We start from the raw sequence: 20,011 nt of genomic DNA on the forward strand, positions 1-20,011 counted from the left end.
ATCCGTGTGCCATATTTAAAAAACTGTGCACCATGGCGCTAAGGAAAGATTAGCGTAAAAAAAATTATGCTAACTATTGTGACACGCCAGAAAGAAAAACTATGCTAATGCTGTTAAAGTGGCATTCAAATGTTTTGCGGCACGTTTCTTGACGTAAATCAGGTTAGCGCCATATTTAACAGCATTAGCATAAAAAAACAAATGAGCAAGGAAAAAAATAGGGAGACAGAATGGATAATATAGGCCAGGAGAGACCCCAGAGAGATCCCAGTGAGCCCAGTTCAAGTCACACGAGACCAGCAAAGTCCCAGGAGAAGGAGAGGAGGAAGCGGAAGTGATGCTTTAGTGAGGAGGAGAATGACATCTCAGTCAGAGAGGTGACAGAGCACCAACACCAGCTCTTCGTCACCTCCAATTTGCCAATAGGTAGGAGAGAGACTATATGGCAGGCAATAGTAGATAAAGTCAACAGCATGGCAGAGGTGAAGAGCACTGTCACTGATTGTAAGAAGGGCTGGCACAAATGCAAGTGCAAAACTAAAGAGAAACTGACCAGAAACGAAAGGCAGCACGGCAGGCTGGAGGTGGAAGTGTCGCACACCAGGAGGACTTGGAGGAGCTGGAGGAGACGGTGGGAGCCATCATCCTGGATGAGCTGGCCACTGGAATCGCAGGACAGGGCAGACTACCAAGACCTACCACAAATGCACAGTAACTTGCAGTGGGGAACTATCTGGAAATGTACAAATTGCAGAAGGGGAGGCACATAGGACACACTGAATGCATGGAAAAGGGCCACATGGGGACACATAGTGCCAGAATCAAATGGCCCTATTGCCACCGGAGTATCACTTTTAGTGATGCTCATGTGGCGCTATGCACTCTGCCATAATCACAACTTGGTGTTAAACCACTTTTTGTGGATTAAAACCACCTGTTAAATATGGCCCCTTTACACGCAGCACTTTGCCTGGAAGGTGCGTGTAATCAGTGTGGCTGTGCCACAACAACACCCATTGCATATTGTTGTTGCCCCAGATTTAAGACTACATGTAAACCTGAGGCTGTGACTAAATACAACACCTCCCCAGGGGTGGCATTAGAATGGCGCTGCAAGGACAAATGCTTTCCTTCCTCCTTGTATTATTGCTTTGGCCCAGAAAATAATGTGTATTCTGCAGGAAGGTGTCTCAACCTGCCAAAAACTATACCCACGCAGCACAGCAATCCTTGCTCCATGGTACAAGTTTGTGTGAGTTGGCTCTTTGCAGAAAATATTGTGCTGATGCAGGGGCCAACACAGTGCTGCATCATATACACTTAAAAATGGTGCATCCAAGCATATTGAAAATGACGGAGTGTGGCATTGCCAAGTGTGGCACTGCCAAATGTGGCACAACGTTGCACTCCTTCATTTTCCCTGACACCTACACTACAGATGTGCCCACACCTTCCCCCCTATTTGCACCACACATTTCTCAACCATCCCAGCAATCACTCCACTTTTGCCACTGATCTACCTGCCCATGGGTAACACTCAGGGCCAGGTTTAAGAAATGTGGTGCTGCACTTGGTGCAGCGCCACTTTTCTTGCACCCCCCTAATGCCACCATGAGTGCGCCGTATCTAAGATGGTGGTAGTTAGGGAACTAGTCTCATAATTTTTTATGCTAGTTCAGAGTTTTGCAGGATTATCATAAAAAATGTTGGCGCTAATCCTGCAAAGCCCATTGAGGCCCATTGTAAACAATGGTGCGGCTCCTTTTAATGCCTGCTCTGAGCAGGTGCTAAAAGTGCCAAACAAATGCTGCAAAGAAACCTCTTAGATTTCTTTGCACCATTTTCTCTCCCCCCCACCCTCAACGGGGGAATGTCCCCTTTGTCTACATTAAGCCTGGTGCAGGCATAATGTAGCACAAGGGGTTACAAAGTGGAGCGATGCATGCATTGCACCACTTTGTAAATTGGCTTCATTGGGCCACATTAGTGTAAAAAAATTACGTTAATGTATCACAAGGAGGTGCCATGGGCTCTTAAATCTGCCCCTTAGAGTGCAACATGTCCTATGCTAGTTGCACAGGGTGGGCCAACAACAACTCTCACTCACCTCCATGCACCATTTGGGAATGGGCACAAACGTGAACATATACAACATATGGGGCATGTCTGTGATCATCATTTGTGCTGCTGTACAAGTGTCCCCCATTTCACCATGTAACAAGGATGTCTGTGTTGTGTGAATGGTTGGTGTTGTGCACAAAGGGACATCTTCTTGCGTCAAGTGGCATCAATGACACACTACGGGCCTAATGTCAAAGGCTCGTAGCGCAACATTATCATCATACAAATTGTTGCCAATGTGGATCCAAGCTGCCCATTCCCCTTGTGCCACATTAGCAAAGTCACACATTGCATGCATTGATCCTCATTGTACATACTTACACCACTATAGGCCTGTGGTAGATATTCTCTATCCTGTATGCAAGGACAGATCCCTTTCGCAGGGAGGGATGAACTAATGGGGCTGACAATCCATAAAGGTTGCACTGTGCCATCTAATTACCTCATATGTAAGGCCTGATAAAGGCAGATGACGAAGTGATCCAAGCATTTTGGAGCAATGGACCTCCCTGTGCTTTCCAGCACTAGTGCCATCATTTCTGGTGCCAATGAAGTAAAGCATCAAGATAGTGACAAAACTCATTAGACTACTGTGGGAATGTTATTATGGTGGACAGGAATGTAAATGACATGCTTCCATGGTGTCAGTAGCTCGGGCAAGGGGCCTGCACCAATTACCTTGAAAGGTTGCCCTGTGTGTGATGCACAATGCAACACATAAACAACTACAACCTGTAGAATTACAAACTAGTCACACACCCACTTGTCACTCCCACACCATCCTGAGTTCTTAGACTACACTAATCCTAATCCAGATGTGCTGATCTTTATAAAGGCATAAGAAGCTGGGTAGGTCAACCGTGTTGCATGGGAAGATCACAAGTATACACATGGAATGCCTATTACATGCAATGTCGGGTATGAGAGGGGCACATGGAAAATATGCCAGGATAAGGAATGCAAGGTGCTTCATCTTGGCATGTTAATTATGACCCATCACTATCCACCCCTCAAGTGCAAGTAAGTAATATTAGATGCTTGAGTACAGCAATATGATGTCTGTGTCTGGATATACTGGCACATATATACCCATTTATGAAGAAACATGCAGTGCAACAGCTATGCTTTTTTTTTTTTTTAAATCTGTTTATTAAACGTAACTCACAAACAGCAGTACATTTCTCTTGGATTGGTAAGAGAGTAAACAGTTTCTCATTTCATATACAACTTCACATACTTGTAATTTCTATACAATACGGTTACATTTTAGTGTACTGACATACAACTTAAATTGGTGCGATTTGTAACAATAGGCATATCTTTATTTTTACTTAAATGTGTTACGTGGTGTTCTAAGTAATAACGGTAACTTTCGACTATGTAGGTGCGAAAGATGTTTATGCTTTACTTGTGTATTATGCGAGTAGTGGTAAGGCGGGGACAGGGCTGACGAGTTAGTAGCAGCCGCTACCAATTTCCATGTTAACACCTGGGTGGACCTATGCTTGTTGCCTACCTTTATATTTTGGTTTAATACGGTGGAGTCAACAAAGGTATTACGGCAAGTATGATGTGGCCCTTGTCATGATTGCTGAGTATTTAACCGGAGGGCTTTTTGTTTGTGCCTCGTGGTACAAGGGGGGTACATATCGTCCCTAGACTCTATTTTTACAACAAAGTGGTCCCAGTGTTCAGCACCTTCTTGTATCCGGCCCTTATGTTGCAGCTGTCTTAGTGTGTAAGCTTCTGCTAATGTGGAGCTGTGTAGGTCTTTAAGCCAAGCAGAATAGGGGGGGCATTAGGGGCCTTCCAGTGTGTAGTGATCAAGCGCTTGTAAGTTGCAAATGCAAGGTCTATAAACTTGTGAGTGTGTTTTTCATTCTTGCTCCTGTGTCGTATACCCAGCAAACATGATTCCGGTGTAGGTGCGAGCGTATTGTCTAGTATGTCTGCTACCGTCTCCGTAATGCGGCACCAGCCAGTGTTTATTGTGTGGCAGTCCCAGACCATATGGTAGAAATTAGCGTTGGGGGTAGCGCATCTAGGGCATTCTGGTTTAGAGTTGGGGTATATTTTATTGATACGGCCCGGCGACAGATATGCTTGGTGGATGTAATTAAATTGTGTGTATCTCAGTCTCACGTTGCGGGATACAGATTTAATCGTTGTGAGGGCAGCTTCCCAGGATTTCTGGGCGATTGGTATGGGAAGAACAGCATCCCAGCGGCTTTTGACTTGTGTCAGAGCAGTGCAGGTACCTGTTAGGAGTATTTTATATAGTTTAGTGACGATGCCCTTTGTGTTTCCTATAGTGAGTAATGAGGTAAGTAAAGGGGATTCGACAGGTTCATTGGGGTTGCTCCTCCAGAGCTTTTGTAGAAGTTTAATAATGGCGCTGAATGTTAAGAAGGCCTCAGATTGCATGATTCCGGTAGACACAAGTTCTGCAAAAGTACTTGCTTTAGAACTCGAAAACAGGTCGCCCGTGTTCAATGTTTTAGTTACCCGTATATCATGATGAGAGGAGAGAGCTTGGACACCTGGTACCTGAGCCAATGGTATTAATGGTGAGTAAGGGGGGATTGGGGTTCTTCCCTGGACATACCTCCGCCAGCAGTATCTGGCTGTATCCAGTAGGGGTGTTTTATTAGGCGGGTAGGGAGGTCCAGACATAAGAGATGTCAGTATCGTTTGTGGTGTCGTGTAAGCTGTTATCGCTGCACACTCTGGTGTAGACTGTTCATTGAGCCACATGGCTGGGCTGCCGCGTAGTACAATTCAAAGTTTGTCATGCCGAGCCCGCCCTTTTCTTGTGGGTATTGTGTGATGGCTAGCGCTGCCCTGCGTCTGTCCCTGCCCCATAACAGATCAGTTAGCAAGGAGTGCAGTTTATGAAAAAACGAGCGTGACAGGGACAACGGGAGAGTTGTGAAGTAGTATAAAAATCTCGGTAATATTAGCATTTTGGCTATGGCCATACGGCCCATGGGTGATAGTAGAAGTGAGCTCCAAAATCTCATGGACCTGCGAGTTGAGCGCAGCAGCCTATCAAGGTTGCCCTCCCGTAGGTCTGTCATGGAGTGGTATACATGAACCCCTAGGTATTTAAAAGTCTGATATGCCCATGACAGTTGGTGTATTGGCAGTGCCATTTGCCGCTCAGAAGGTATGCGTATAAGAGGAAAAATACATGATTTTGCCCAATTAACGCACAAGCCAGAGGAGAGGGTGAAGTTATTCAGGATTTGCATAACCCCTGGGAGGGAGGAGGTATAATTACGCAAGTATATAAAGGCACCATCCGCATATAAAGATATAATATGGTGTGCGTTGAATTCTTGGATGCCCCATTTATAGGCGCAGCTGTGGAGCTTAATTGTCAGTGGCTCCATAGCTATTGCAAATAATAAAGGAGATAAAGGGCATCCTTGTCTGATGCCTCCACCGATGGGAAACATCTCCGATATCACTTGACCCGTTTTAACGCGGGCTGTTTGTTTGGAGTATAGGGTAGTGATCCAGCTGATGAAGCTGTTTTGAAAGCCGAACGCTTTAAGAGTACAGAAGAGGTAATCCCATCCGAGCGTATCAAATGCCTTCTCTATGTCTAATGATACGGCTACTGCTTCTGCTTCCGTGGTACTATGCATTATGTGGATTAAGCGTCTTATATTTAGAAAAGTGTTCCTCCCAGGTATAAATCCAGATTGGTCATGGTGAATTAAGTTTGGTAGATACAGGAGTAATCTGTTTGCTAGGATTTTCCCTAAAAGTTTACAGTCAGTGTTTAAGAGAGAGAGTGGCCTGTAGGATTTAACATCAAGTGGGTCGCGTCCTGGTTTTGGCAGTACCACTATCAGTGCTTCGCGCATAGAGTCTGGCAACTGTTTTCTATTTTGCGCTTCATTGAATACCTCAATCAGGGGCTGCAGGAGATGGGCAGATAGTGAGTTATAATATTCCATTGGTAGTCCATCTGATCCAGGGGTTTTGCCGCGTGCCATTTGAGATAGAGCTAAACGTAGCTTTTCAATAGTGATGGGGCCGTCTAGTGTGTCTGCACCATCAATAATGTGTATGTTTTGGGGAATCAACAATAGAAGTTCAGACAATTGTTGCTCATTTGGGGGACTAGTTGACTGATATAGAGAACAATTATACATGTGAAAGGACTTATTGATTTCAGCTTGAGTGTTAACCGCTTCTCCTGAGTGTGTTCTGATCGCGCCTATAGGTGAGGCTTGTGACGGTTGACGCACCAGCCATGCTAGTAGTTTGCCCGACCTATCTCCTTCTGCATGTTGTCGGGCTCTCAAATGTCTGTAGTTATGTCTGCTGAGTCTACCGTCAGCCTCTTTATATTCAGACTTCAGCAAATTTAATGTTTCAAGCAGGGACGCGTTTGTGGTAATCTCGGTCTCTGCCTTGCATATTTTAGACTCTAGCTCCAGTAGTTCCTTATTAAGCATTCTTTTGATCCCTACCGAGGCTGCCAAACAGTGGTCTCATACTACTACTTTGTGAGCGTCCCACTCCATGGCGCGTGCTGTTGTTGTATTTTTATTCAAGGCAAAATAATCCGGTAAGCATTTAGTTAGTTCAGCGTGGAAAGGGGGATCTATGAGGGCATCTAGTTGTAGGCGCCACGTGGGAATACACGTGTGTGCGTGGCCTCTTCTCAAGGTGGCTTGGAGCAGATTGTGATCTGATATGGTACGAGCCAGATAGTCTGATGTGGTTATTTTTGGGATAAAGTCAGTTGTAGCGAATATCATGTCTATTCTAGTGTGTAGTTTGTGCACTGGAGAGTAGAAAGAGTATTCGCGGAGCGTGGGGTGGCCGGTTCTCCAAATTACACTTAGAGGGTCGGGAACCGCCAAATGGCCGCTCCGCGGTCAGAAGACCGCGGATGCCATTCTGGCTTTCCCGCTGGGCCGGCGGGCAACCGCCAAAAGAGCACCCGCCGGCCCAGCGGGAAAGGCCCTGCAACAAGGAAGCCGGCTCCGAATGGAGCCGGCGGAGTTGCAGGGGTGCGACGGGTGCAGTTGCACTCGTCGCGATTTTCACTGTCTGCTAAGCAGACAGTGAAAATCTTTATGGGTCCCTGTTAGGGGGCCCCTGCACTGCCCATGCCAGTGGCATGGGCAGTGCAGGGGCCCCCAGGGGCCCCATGACACCCGTTCCTGCCATCCTGTTGCTGGCGGCGAAAACCGCCAGAAACAGGCTGGCGGGAAGGGGGTCGGAATCCCCATGGCGGCGCTGCAAGCAGCGCCGCCATGGAGGATTCCCCCAGCCGGAGGAAATCCGGCGGAAAAACGCCGGACCCGGCTGGGCGAAGCCGCGGTCGGAATACAAAATGAAGCACCGCCAGCCTGTTGGCGGTGCTTCAGCCGGCCTCCACCCTGGCGGTCATAGACCACCAGGGTCAGAATGAGGTCCTTAGTCTGTTATTGGAGGCCCATTCTACGAGTTCGAGTGAGGCACGTTTAGCTGGAATATTGTCTAACGGGGGGATTGAGCGGTCTTTCTGGGTGTCTAATACACAATTAAAGTCGCCACCCCATATGGTATCTGTCTCCGGATCGCTGAGTTTACTACTGTTAAGTGTCCGTAAAAATTCCCCTTGATTTGAATTAGGGGTATATATTGTTGCCAATGCTATGGGATTACCATCTAGGGCGCCTTCCAAGAGGACATATCGACCATTTGGGTTACATTGTACGTGGGACATAACGCAAGGGACCCCAGGGGCTATCCATATCGCAACTCCCCGGGCGTATGTAGAAAAGGTGTTGCCATATATTTGCCCCTTCCATTTTGCTTTTGTATGCTCCAGAGAGGATTTAGACATATGTGTCTCCTGCAACATGGCGAAGTGTATTTGGTGTCTCCTGAGGTATGTGTGGATCTGTTGTCGTTTAGGGGGGCTGCCATGCCTCTTATGTTCCATGTGAGTATTTTATATTGTGGATTATACTGTTGTCTTTGGGAAGCCATTGAGTGTTTGTGATTTTGTGTATGCTCTTTGTAAGTTTACGGGCTCGCCTCTGTTTGTACCAACAACATACTTCCTGCCCATTGTGCCTGGCCAGTTTGTATTGCAGTTACCTAGTGTGTACCTATTGTTCGCATTATAATGACAATTACTTCAAACATTGTAAGCTAAGATATGCCTCAGAGTTGTGACTCTTTTAGTTAAAACAATAACATTAACTATATCTAACAATAACTGTGGTTGTGGCAAGGGCAGTATTGATATGATACTTGCCAACCAGGCGAAACGGTCCATATGGTGCGGGGGTGCTTCAGGTTAGTAAGTTCAAGTCAATGTTGATTCCGGTCCTTTGTTCTCTTTTGACATTGCTGCTGTCTGGGGGCAACCGTAGACCCATTGCTGCGGACAGGGGTATCAGTGTAGCAAAGGAAAAGCTGATGGGATGTAAGTAGTTTAAGGGGGCGATTTGTAGTTTCTTCTATAAGATGTGGAGCCATGTGCTGTTGTATCAGAGTCTAAGGATCCCTAGCAGATGTCGTCTGTAGTCCGTGATGTAAGTTTAGGGCCGCTGGCAGAGTCAGTGGAGTCCGAATTTACCCCTAAATCGGGTTCCATTCCCGATTGTGTTGATCCAGACTCTGGAAATGTATTAACGAAGAGGGATGTAGACTGCAGTAGTAAAAAACATTCCACGCGAGACTGCTCAGGAGTAGGTTTAGAGTCTTGTTGCCTACGGGATCTACGTTTATTTCTGGGGGGTGAATTTTGTCAGCAGGGCTTCTTGTGTTTATCGGATCGGCGAGACCCTTTGCGTGTAGCCAGGTCCATGCATCTTCTGGTGAGGCAAAAGAGAGGGTGCGGGTGTTGTCCTGAATTCGGAGTTTGGCAGGAAACAGCAGAGCATATTTGATGTTATGGTCTCTTAATTGCTCTTTGATCCGAAAAAATGAGTTGCGCTTTTTCTGTATCTCCGTTGTGAAGTCTGGGTAGGTCGATATTTCCACACCTTCGAAGCGCATTGGACCTGCTTTACAATTGTAGTATGAGGTCCCTATCGCGATAATTAAGCAATCTTGTTATTAATGGACGAGACCGAGCGCCAGGTGGCATGGGTCTTCCGGGAACCCCATGGGCACCTACTACAGAAAAGAACTTCGGGATATTGTCTTTCAATACCATTTCTGTTAACCATTGCTCAATAAACAGTTCTGCGGACGGGCCCTCAGCACGTTCGGGGAATCCCACGAAGCGGATATTGTTACGACGGGATCTGCCTTCCGCGTCATCAGCTCTGCGCCTCAGCACCTCCACCTCTGCCGTTATAGCCCCCTTTTGTGACCGGAGTTTGGTTACTGCTAGTGGGAGGTGAGCTGTATCTTTTTCCAAGCCTGCGACCTTTTCAGCCAACGTGTGCTGATCTGTGCTCAACAGATTAACATCTTCAATTACTGAGCCTATTTTCACTTCCAGGGTGATTTTAGTGTCTAATATAGCTTGTAGAATCTTTTCAAATTGCGTTGTGTGTGTTTGGAGTGTTATTTCCATTTTTTGTAGTGCTTGTTGTGTGGTGGTGCTCCAGAGTCCATATTCCCTGGGGGTGCGCGTGGGGTCTTCGGTTTGCCCATTGATTGTTTTTTGTAACGGTGTTGCTGCTAATGATTGTATTTTAAACGGCTTTGACTAGTTCGGCCTGCAGAGGTTTAGCCCTTTGAAGTGGGAAGCTTGCGTGTTGGTTGTGGAAGTTTCTCCGCATTTAGGTTTTAGAGCGCGGTAACTAGCAGGGCCGCACGGCGTGGCGGGGGCGCAGGGCACAGAGATTCAGAACTGTTAGTACTATTTGGAGTAGAGAGGTCTGGGTAGGGGTACACTGCTTGTGCAGTGTCCACCCGACTTAGAGTGCTCGGTAAGTGTCCAAAAACTCAGTCCGTTTCAGTAGAGATAGCAGATTAAATTAAACAAAACTGTTTTTAAATAGCTTTTTGTCTAATGTTTTTATGTACTCTCTATAATGGAGAGCCTCAAGTCTTTTGAGTGCGCTGTGACTCGGTTAGTGTCGCCGATAGCACGCCAAAGGAGGGTACAGCTCTTTTGTATAATTTGTTGCTTGAGGAGCGTGTTCCACTGTTGTTATTCTGCCTAGGAACTGAGACTAGTGCATTCCCAGTTCCTGTGTCCTTTGGTTTCCTTGTCCTGCATCATTTCTACTTTCCCCTTTGTTTTTTCTTTTTTTTGCTCTTTCCTTTCCTTTTTATTTCCTTCTTTCGATCTTCTACTTTTTTTTTTTCCTTTTTCCCCCGTTCTTTTCCTTTTTTTCTGTTCTTTTAACAGGTGCCCGGGTCGGGCACAGTCCGCATTGTAAGGGGCTGCTGCCGCCCCGGTGTATCCCCAGCCTCAGCCCGAACGCGGTCGAGGCTCAATGGGGCAGGCAATCCCGCCCCAAGCGCACCGCCAGGCTGGCCAAGCCCCCCGCTGTAATAGCAAGTTCCCGGAGCAGGGGCGTTAACACAGCCTCACCTGTTCCGGGGTCGACGCCTTCTCCGCGACAGCCGGGTCGTCTGTCGGGCTCCCGGGGAACGCAACTCTGAGCCCCGTCTCGGCTTCAGCGGCGAAGGGAAGCGCCGTGGTCCAGCGGCAAAGGCAAGCAGGCCGCACCGTCCCTCGCCGGGCTCGGCCTCTCTCGGCGCCGCAGCCCCTCCCTCCAGGAGCGTCGCCTTCAGACTTAATGCAGGTGGTGTTTGTGCCCTGCACAGAGCATGCGGCACCCCGCACTTGGAATGGTGTGGGCGCCTGGAGAAGGATGTTTTACACGGGCTGGACACCGAGCTGGAAGTTATGCGGCCATCTCAGATGCCATGTTGGCCACGCCCCCAGTGCAACAGCTATGCTAGCTCTGCTGTGCAGCATCAATTCAAATATCCAGGGATGTGTGCTTCTCACAGGTAGTCAATGCATCCCTATACTAACCTTTTTAATTCCCAAAAATATGAGGGACCTTACTAACATTGCCACAGAACCTGCATGGTGTAGGGGTGTCCCTCTTGTCTGTCCTAATGTACATCTGCAGGAAGGAACACATCCTGCTAAATCTACTAATAGGAATGCTGTCTGCCATTTACAATGTTTGACGATGATTGCTACACACATTGAAAGTAGCCCATAATAGGATTACTACAATTTCTGTTCTCAATACCACAACTACAATGACACTCTTGATGCGGTGTCCCAACATGATGCATCCACACATCAACAAACCTCAAAATGATTCAGGTCCGCTTCCCACCACACGTGTGTTCAGAGAGTGATGGAAGTGGGTGGCATTTGCATATACATCCTCCTAGCAACTTAGGCCCAGATTCACAACAAAGTGTTGTAGTGCACTGCTGCACAAGAAATAGCAGTGCTGTGCCACTTTTGAAATGCAGGGATGAAACCTTATTTACAGGAATACCGGTCACCCATGCAGTTCCCTCTGTGCTGGCGATTAAGTAAGCTGCTTGCGCCACTATGGTGCAAGGATGTCTGCTTTGTGGAGACTGTTTATGTGCAGGAAGGGACACCTTCCTGTACATCAACAAACATCTATGGCATTGTGCCTTTCCTATGTGTGCTGCAGAATGCTGCACACATGAAAAAAGCAAACAAGGACTAATAAAAGCACACCTTTTCATTTTGCCATGTTAAAGCCAACCTTGGTTGACGTCAGTAATTGCTGCAAATTTGGGATTTTTTGTAAATCTGGGGCAGCATGATAAGTTATGGAGGCTGTGGTAAAACCGTAACTGCAACACCCATTGCACACCCCCTAATGCAGAAAACTGCATTGGAGGGGCCCATTTTAACAAGGACGGGTAGTGCCACAAGCAGTGAAAATACACTTCCTTGTAAAAATGGAGCACTAAAAAGTGCCACCGGACCATTGCTAAAAGTGAAGCTTTGGTGGTGATAGGGCCTTGAAATTGTGGCCCCCAGAGTCATTTATTCAGCATCCTGCATCACACAAAATAACAATGAACCATCTTGTGTGTATGTGTGCAAACAGCAAGGTCTGCCTTCCACCAAAACGCTCAGCCCAGCAATGCAGCCATCCTTGCAGCTATGCGACAAGGAAACCTGAGATGCATGGATGACTGTTGTCTTGCAGGAAGGTGGAAAATCCTGTTTGCTCACATACACACACAATGTGGTTGAATCTCACAACAGGTGGTGCAGGATGCTGGACACATCACATTTAAGAGCCCCTAGCACCATTCTAACGCCACATTAGCGTCATTTTTTTACGCTAATGTGGCATTAAAAGGTCAAAAAAGCTGTGCCATATTTACAAAGTGGAACAATGCATGCCACTTTCTAACCCTTTGTGCTACTTATGCCTGTGTCAGGCACAAGGTATGCATAGGGGCGATCCCCGTAAGGGGGGCCAAAAAGATTTCCTTGCACAATTGTTTTCAGCTCTTTTAACGCCTGCTCAGATCAGGCTTTAAACGGAGGCTTCCATTGGTTACAATGGGCCTCTGGGTGCTGGTTGCATCAGAATTTTTTACGCTAATCCTGCAAAGCACCAGACTAGCGTAAGAAAGTCTGATGCTACCGCCATGGTGCACTGTATTTTAAATATGGTGCACCCATGGTGGTGTTAGTGAGTTGATAAAGGGTGCAAGAAAGGTGGTGCTGCACTGTGAGCAGCACCACTTTTCTTAAATATGCCCCAAAGTGTCTAGGAGGATGCATGTGGACAACTCACCCCCTACTGTCACTCCAACAACACACACAGGGTGGCAGATGTGTCACTTAACAACTCAAATATCTGTAAAAACAAATTCCAAGTATATCTGAACATCTATACTTGTGGCATGAGCACAAATCTGGAACAATTACCATGTCTAGCAAAGTTTACACAGTCAAGTCAATGAAAGGAGTACATATGTTGAGGACCAAGATTAAAATATCAAGGTGGGAACTGTGGACTGGCAGATTGTGCAAATTGTGACTACACACAAATGATGTTCAGGTAGCAAAGTGTGCCTTTAGGGCTCCACAAATGTGTGCCTTGATGTGGGGGTCTGTAGCATGTCACAGAGCCACCAGTAGTATGTAAATGATGAGCCATATAAATAGTCACTACAGTCAAAGATTGACCTTTCACTATTCCATTGCAGAGGATGACACCTTACTTCCCACCGAACTGCCAGTCTTGGATTTTACAGATGACAAGGATGACCAGCTGCTGACCATCAACGAAGAGGCTCTCCAAGATGCCCTTGGTTCCTTATATACCCCCTCCAGTCATAAGGAGGAGACAGCATTGTGTGGTCTCCACATAAACCACCCAACTACTAACACACAGCACCAACCAGTCCTGCCACAGCCCTGGAGTCTGAGGACCCAGACATCACCTTTCAGAGGACAGTGGTAGGAGTCCAGCAGGAGCTGGCACAGCAGATGTGGGTGGCGATGGAGACCTTGGCAGGCAGCCTGGAGGAAGTGCAGAGGTGCTTTAGTCAAATATGGACAACTCAGCTGCCATCAAATGCACCCACTCCCCCCTATGTGGACTTCAGCAGTCCCTGGCCAACAAAGCTGCTGTCATGAGGCTGAGGCTTGAACAGCTGCCCCCCCCCAAAGTGGCAGCAGCAGGATAGATAACAAGCTGAGTCCATACAGTGGGAAGTGGCATCCCTCAGGGAAAACATAGCTGCTGACCACCGTGATGTAGCAGAGTTGTTGAGAAATCAGCAGTTCCTCCTTGCTGTAGTGATGCCTTATGTGTTCCCACAAATGGCAGCTGCTGGAACCTTTGATTCCATATCTCTATCCTCTCATGTGTGTGTGGCCCCCTCAACTTCAACAACAGCACCACCCATGGCACAGGAGGCACCATACACATCAGAGGATGAAGATGTAGAAGGAACAACATTCACAAGTAAAACTACCCGTAGCTGAGCTGCAGTCTGTGACACATGTACAGTAGCTGTGCTTAAGGTCATGCCAGTGTTGTGACAGCTGGCAATGTGCTCTTTTCACTCTACCACTGTTGACATTTCTTCTATGGACTGTCATTGTCTCAATTCCTAGCTATTGTTAATTTGGACACCGCCTCACTAATGCACACTTCTCCTAGGGATGTCTTGTGACATGGCCTTCACTCTTCAACTCTAAATGTGCATCAAATGGCCTAGGACCTCTCATGGGGTCAGTGAACTGGACATTGCAATGCATTGGAAACTAAACTTGCACATGTAAATAAATTACCATGATCACATGTATCATGCTCTTTTTTATGTGTTAAATAAACTCATATAAATGCCTGCAATTGTGTGAAGCAATGTCAATGAAAACAGAACCAAATGACATGTGTGGCTCACTACCAAACAGAAAGGCATACACTAGGATTGAAACATGATAAAGGTAACTTATAGTATTGTAGACTACAAACAACTTACTGAGCCTCTCAAGCATGTACTGAACAAATATCCATGCAAGTTGAAATATGGCATGAATGGTTCAGAACTCAAGTGCCAGGAAATTGGCCTGATGATTGTACCAGTACAACAGATATGTGAGGAACTGAAGAGGCATATTTGAGACTGTGGCAGGCAGCGGTCAGTATGACAGTATTCTACACCAACTTCAATGTAATAAACGTTTCTAAAATGATTGCGACAGACCTTAGCAATGACAACTGATGTTACATCATTACCTGTCAAAGATGTTGTATCCATACACAATCTGAGTGTCAGGAACTGCGCTGAACACTGTCTTGAGTAGCTGATGTCATAGCGCTGCCAATCAGACAGCTCCTTGGTCATTGGGGATGCACACAGTCATACATGTAAATCAATACTGAATGCATACCCTAAGGCATTTCCCTAACTTGACCAGTGCAGACATGAGAAAACCCAGACAGTCAATCATCATGGACACCTAATTTTCAAAAACTTACAGGATTTATTGGTACCTAAAACACAACCTATTAAAAACCTTAACTGCTTGCTAACCTACACTAAGCTAATCTATACTAACTTGTTTTACCTTAACCCTACAGCTATCTATTCTAATCTAAACTTAACTTATATACATAATAATGCCACTCAATAAACATTGTTCCTCCATCCCCCTTATAACACAGTAGTGTAGGACAACATGAACTAAAGTTACACATATACTAACTAATCCTATGTGCGAAACAAATAGATGTATATTTTTATTTTTTTATTATTATTTTTTATTATTTTTTTAACATATACCCCTTTACGTAACCCTACCCAACCACCCCCAAACAAAAACAATTCCTAAATCCCACCTCCAAACTACACTAACTATATCCTACAACTCGCCTACTGCATCCTACCTAATCTATGTCTACCTCCCTAAAACCCACTAAAAGTTTTAAAAATGTAGGCAGTGAGTGGCCACACCTATAGCTTCTTCAGCTTCCTCTTAAGGTACTCTAGGCTTTTGTGATTCCTGGCATTTTCTGCCTCAAGTCTGGCCAACCTAGCCTTGACCTTGGCCAGTCTTTATACATTTCTGCCTCAAAGTTGGACCTAATGGCAGATGGTGGTGGCTGTTGTGGTGCTGCAATCAGATGTGCTGTAGATGTTGAGGGTGCCGCACCTGATGGAGCACCGCGAACTCTGGGTGCTGAGTACACTCCTTTTATTGAGGTGGTTGTAGGCTGTTGAGCTGGTCCACCATGTGGGAAAGCCTTCCACGACCCGATGACTTTTCTGTGTGGTACCTCTGAGACATCCTCTGGTAACCAGCCTGGACCTTGCATATATGTCGGAAACGTTCAACACATTTTTACAATTTTTGTTTTTGGGCTGGAGTCATTGCGGAAACTAAAATATAAGGAGAACATGTCATCAGTAACTGCATTAGGTAGAGGAAAAACAAGCATGCATTGTAAACAGCATTTTCTGATGATACATGTTGTCAACCAGTAAACTAACAACAAGGGCAAGGCCCAAGTCTATACAAATCTGCCAAGAAAGCATCTACAGGATTTTTTACACGTCACAGGGATAATGACTCTCCAAAGTTACACACTAGGGCCAAGATTTGAGTGGGCATATAGCCTCATTGGGCCACATTAGCGTCATAATAAATATGATGCTAATAAGGCCAAATGGTCAGCAGAATATCAACAAAATGGTCCAAAACCTGCTTTATGCCACTTTGTCACCCCTTGCCCCATAGTACGGCTATGCCAGGCATGATATATGTAAGGGTGGAGTCATCCCAGTAGGGTAACTGCCAAAATGGTGCATTGCAATCTAAGAGATTCAGCTGCCTAATTTTGTTTTCGCTACTTTTAATGCCAGCTCATAGCTGGAATTGAAAGGGGGAACACCATTGATCACAATAGGCCCCTATGTACAGTCCGGGGTTAGCATTAGATTCTCTTGCACTAACCATAAATAGTACATAATTTCCATCAAGATGTTAACCACAATTGGCACATACCCAGCGCCATGGTATGCTGTATATCATATACAGCACACACATGGTGGCCTATAGGGGGGAGATAAAGACCGCAAGAACACAGCACTGGGTGCAGCACCTGTTTACTTGTATCTGCCCCTATTTGAGCAAAAACTTGATACACAAGGACTTTGTAAAGGGCAAACCTCCATGCTGGTGGTATAACAAGACCTATTTGGCGTGCCTCAAAAAAAATATGTTAAAGAGGAGTACATTATCTCCACTTAAAAGCCATTCTTTTTGCCATGTTGGAACCGAAGGATGGTTATGGTCGTGGATGAAACAGCGAGGTTGGCCTGCAGTTTCTTCATTGTCATCTTTTCACAGAGTTTCCAGACTAACAGCTGGGGATTGTGTCGATGTTAGGACCAATGTCTCCCTTGTGGGGTGTTTTAACAAGGTACTGTTTAATTGTTGCGTGCCCTCAAAAAGGTGGGTGACTGGTAGGACATGACATTTTATTCTATCCTTCTCTCTATGGATCCCGGAAATTATGAATTTTGATGATCTACTCTAAGAATGATGAACTTTGATGACGGGAATATAAGGATGTATCAAGCAAACTGCAATTAATTCTTTGGTGTCCAGAAATATTGCGATCTGGATAAAAGAAAAGGTTGAATCATTGCTATCAACAATGTATAGTATTTTGTCTATATTAGGTTTCTGATGTTGGGGGTCCTTCTGAGAAGAACTGCTTTGAGAGTGGTTTGGATGGTATGTATGATGGTTGTATCCATTAGGGAGCATCATAATTAGGTCCTACAGTTCAATAAAAATATTGTGGATGAAGTACAATCATGAATACTAGCAAATAAAATAATAATTTTGATTAAAGCACTGTTGATTGATATGTAATTTGTATGACTAACTTTTGACTTTTTTCTTTTGTTATTTTTACTATGTGGGACTTCATTGTGTGGAACCATTTTTGGTTGTTTTGCTTGTTCTTGATATAGTCCCTGTCCCGCTCCTTTATCATTCGTTTTCGGGGAACCCTTTTGATATTGACAAACTTGATACACCTTCTAACTACCAGTTACACACTCACCATGCACATTTCATACACATGTGATGTGATCATGCTTGCTCACAACTATCATGATGGCTAAAACCTGTTGTTTCATCTGCATACATCCTATTTGCTACAATCCATGGACTTGTCCCACATCCATCTGGAGATGAGCGCAAATCTCTATATGTACTCAAATGACTGTTGTACTTCTCAAAAGAGCACCTTGCACATCCGGTGCCTCACTTCATTACTGAAGAACAGTGAAGCACCGGTAGTGCAAGTGTCTCCTTGCAAAAGGACCTTGGAGAGCTCTACCCAGGTACATATATTGTAACATGCCCTGACTACATTTGTAAAATGTGTGGCACACAGTGCAGGACCAGGTGCTGTGAAAATATATGTTTGAGACATCCATGCATTGCAGAAAGCCAGCACCTCTGACACATGTTGTGACTGACATCAGTGTGTTTGTGGCTATACAAAACATTTCATGAGACCCACTAATCCATGGCAGCACACTTTGGCACCTGTGCATCATTCAAATTATTCCACATCCTCAGCATACCAGACTTGATGTTGATGCCCAAGGATAGATGATGGTGTCTAAATTGATACACATGCCATTTGTAAATGGCTTAATACACATCAAACCCTCTCAGACACAACACTGTGGGGGTCATTACAACCCTGGCGGACGGCGGTATTTCGGGAAAGGTACTGCCAACAGACTGGTCGTATCTTTCCCCAAAATATGACATTGGCAGTTTGGCTCAAGCCAAACCGCCAATGTACCACTCCGTCCGCCAGGGCGGTAACAGCCGCTGGGCTGGAGACTTCGGTCTCCAGCCAGGCGGCCGTCACAGTCCCACCCATGGGATTATGACCCCGCCGACCTCCATGGTTTTTGTAGCAATCTTACCGCCACGAAACCATGGAGGTAGGCACTATCAGTGCCAGGGAATTTCTTCCCTGGCACTGATAGGGGTCTCCCCTGCCCCCTACCCCTCCCCAGAGACTTCCTCTACCCTCTCCCTCCCCCTTCTGTCCCCCCATACACACTCATACACACATCCTGCATACATACACACATACACACCGCAATACACACTTACATACATTGAAGCACACACGCATTACCAACACACAACATACACGTACACTCACATCCATTCATTCACACATGCATTCCACGTGACTCACACCCACATGCACGCATACAAAAACAGACACACAGCCCCAAACACACACACACAACACCTCCCACCCCACTCCCCTGTTGGGGACCCCGACTTACCTGCTTGTAGGGGGTCATGATACGGTCAGCGGCATTCTCCTGGCGTGGCCAGCCTTCTGGCGGAACTCCAGCTATGGTCATATTATGGTGGACGGTAGGTAGCCATTTTGCTTCAGGGCTAAGATGTGGGCTATCTCTGATCCCTTACCATGAACAGTACTGAGGGTCTTATTGGTACCAATGTTGTGAACCCTTTAAACAGCTGCATCAGTAGTCCAGCCCTGCTAAGTTCATTGTATCCTCATTCATGTGTATTTCTGGCCTCTCTCTGTACATTATCAGTAGTGCATCTGCTGCAGTCCATTATTGGTGTCTTTGTATCATGGTATGGAGATGTGGGATTTACAGGTATGTTTGCTGGTGTGATGTGAGGTGTCCATTCCTGCGAGTGATCTTTCATTGATGGTGATGTTGTGTCAGGTAGGTTCTCATTATCCTAATGAGGCTACTGGATTTGGGAAGAAGAATCACCTGAACTGTGGAGTATTAAGTACAATTCCACACCATGTGACGCCTGTCAGCCTAATCCAGGTTTTCCGGCTAACTAGCAGCCCCTAATCTCTGCTCAAGAACAGGGATGATTGTAGCAACTGGCGCATGACAAGAAAGACTTCTCAGGGGAATTGTGGTCAATCAGATCCCATCCCTTTCTCTCAGTTACATTAGTCCCACACAAGCAAAGACAACAAAGGCAGAGTTTAGTTCAATAAGGGTTTATTGAAGTAACTACATCTTAGATAAAATGGCATGTATTGCAATAACTAGGATGATAAAACACACTAAAAGCAAAAGGGTGACAAGGAGTGTGAATCACAAAAACAGTCCCACCACATTGTCACTAGGAGTTACTTATACCTTTCCTACCTAAGCTATGATAGAGCACAGCATATTAAGCCCTAATCCGCCCTTCAGGTTTCCCACCTGGGAATAAATCATCCCCCATACCTCTGCAAAGAAGCCTGTTGTCTAAAGAGACACCGTGCCCATGTAGGGTAAGCAAGCAGCTGTAGTGAAGGCAATCAGTATGCAGTTGCGGTCATCTGGCTGGAACCTCCCTCTAACGTGTATGGGACAAAGAAGTGTTTTTATAATAAAACAGTTG

The sequence above is a fragment of the Pleurodeles waltl genome, chromosome 1_1 (genome assembly GCF_031143425.1).
Source record: "Pleurodeles waltl isolate 20211129_DDA chromosome 1_1, aPleWal1.hap1.20221129, whole genome shotgun sequence".
NCBI lineage: Eukaryota > Metazoa > Chordata > Amphibia > Caudata > Salamandridae > Pleurodeles > Pleurodeles waltl.